Genomic DNA, 2,509 nt, shown 5'->3' on the forward strand with positions numbered 1-2,509 from the left:
GGAATCTATTATAGATGCCAGCTTTTCTTTTTTGGGGGTTGGAGTGGGGCAGGGGGCCAGTAAATGAGAACATTTAATAATCATTCAACACTAATATAATTTCATAAAAGAAAGGCCATTTTAACTCCTAAGGATTAATCAGGAATGAAGAACAATTATTTAAGTGGAATAAATGTAGCCTCACTAAAAAGCTATTAAGTTATTGTTGTAATTACAGTAAGTAACATCATATTTTAAAAATTTTCTAATGCTACTTGATGCATAAGAGCATTTCTATTATTTTAAAAATCTTTTAAAAAAGGACTAAAATATAGAAACTTAGTTGCCATAAAAGATGTTCTTTAAATCTTACATTTTATAGTCACATAATTAGGTTTTTACATGTATTTTAATAATTTATTGATAATAATGTAAATGAAAAATCTTAGTTGATAAAAACTTTATTCAAAACATGTAAAGAATCATAGTTCAAAACTGCAAAAATAAAAGACAATTTCTGGTAACTTAAAAATAAAGTATATCTAAAATCCAACACATTAACATCTACTATTTATAGTACAATCTCCAGTTCAAAGCTAATCTTTGTATTTCTGTATATTTTAACATTCGAGCTAGAATCTTCCTCACTATCCAACTACACTGTTATGTAGCCCTTTGTTTTAACATTTAACAGTACAACTTGGGTATACTAAAAATAGTTCAAATGACTAGAAACTAATTAAAAAAACAGGTTAGTAAAATATTTCTTTTGAAAACAATGGGTGAATTAGTATTCCGAATTGAGTTAGAACACATTTCTGCTTGAAGACTCTCCATATTAGGCACTATGCATTTATATAGTACAGAACAATTGCAAAATGTTTTTCACCATTTATTAGAACCCACAACACCTGGACGCTGGGAAATAGCTGATTACCTCAGTTTACACAGGGAACACTGAGGCACACTGTGAGATCTTGCAAAGGCCAGAGTGACAGCTCATTAGCTTCTGAATTCTTCCAGGAAGAGCCAGATGTTTCTTTGTAGAGGACATCAATTTGTTTAATGATAGGAGTAAAAGTATGTGGGATTTGTCTTTGGGAAAATTAGCTTGGGTTCCATAAATAAAAAGTTCAGAGCATGAATAAGGTAGAGATTTCACCGTGAAAAGGGTTAATGAGGAGAAAGTTAAAACCAGATATGACTCTTTCAGACAGATCACTTTTCAGAAATAAAAATAGCAAAATGAGAATAGGAATTTCTAACCCAAGGGGATTTGATAAAACAACTTTTAAAAAAAGGATCTCTCTCTTAAAACAACCCTTAAACATCTTTTTTCCCTCTCATAAAACCCCTGTGAGGTAGAGAGCACTTACTTGCAGGGATGAAGCTTAGAAGTAAAGAAGTTAAGAGTTTAAAACCACATGGAGAGCGAACAGGCTGGAGCAGATGTTATGTCTTAAAGCGTTGGCTTAGAAATAGAAACAGAAGGTAGAGAATAAACAGAAACTTTAACGGATGGACAAGTGGGATAATCCAGGGGTCTAGTAGCAACACCAGCTACTTAACATATCTTTTGAAAAGGACTTGGAATTTCAAGTATGCAATGAGACCTAAAATGACAAACACTTGTCTGAGTACTGAAATGCTCAGCTGAAGGAATATACTCAGTAAGTTCTCATAAGACCATGGGGGAAAAAGCAGAGGCCTAAATGAGCTACAACCTGGGCAAGTACAAACTAACTCATGTAAGACAAACTGCTATTACCTCTAGCTAAAATATAATGGGCACTCAGCCATCAATAAGGCTTGAGAGAGGAACTTAATTTAGCCTGATCAATATGCTAGGGTAGGTTTTTAAAAATACCAGTCATTATTGGAAAGGGTATTTAAAACTAAAACAATGGTGCCCATTCACTTGGAAAATCACGTACAACTCTGGTATTCAAAGATCCACTGTGATTTATTAGGGGAAATTAACTTCTGAAAGACACATAAAACATCTCTTAATGGTTGACAGACACATCTGTAGTAGGACAGGCCACAGTTCCAAGCCAGCATAGCAAATCTGATGTTCTGGATCTCCAGGGAAGCTTTCCCTCACGGTCTCTAATCAATTTTCACTGTCAAATTCCATACCATGATAATAAATACAACCAATTTAGGTCATGGTACCAAGGATCCTGCTGGGTCACAGGGCACCTGATTATATGAACTTTATAAATTCTATTGTTGGGAAAAAACACAAGAGGGCAACTGTTTGCTTTCTCATCTTTTGATGCAGCAAAGAATTATATAGCTCACCTGGGTTTTATTAAAGATTGTGCGGGATGGCATTTATAATCTAATCATCTTAAGTCCACGAGTGTATCTTCTTGGGTCCAGCTGATATGCGTCTTCTACAAATCATGTGCTAGTGGCAGCTGTAAACACAGCTACCGAATGGGAGCATTTAGGATAGTACCCTGCCCATTTTCAACTCATGAAAATGTTGTTTTCCATATATATATATATATATATATATATATAT

Source organism: Cebus imitator, unplaced genomic scaffold, assembly GCF_001604975.1.
Source record: "Cebus imitator isolate Cc_AM_T3 unplaced genomic scaffold, Cebus_imitator-1.0 Scaffold201, whole genome shotgun sequence".
In the NCBI taxonomy this organism is placed as follows: domain Eukaryota; kingdom Metazoa; phylum Chordata; class Mammalia; order Primates; family Cebidae; genus Cebus; species Cebus imitator.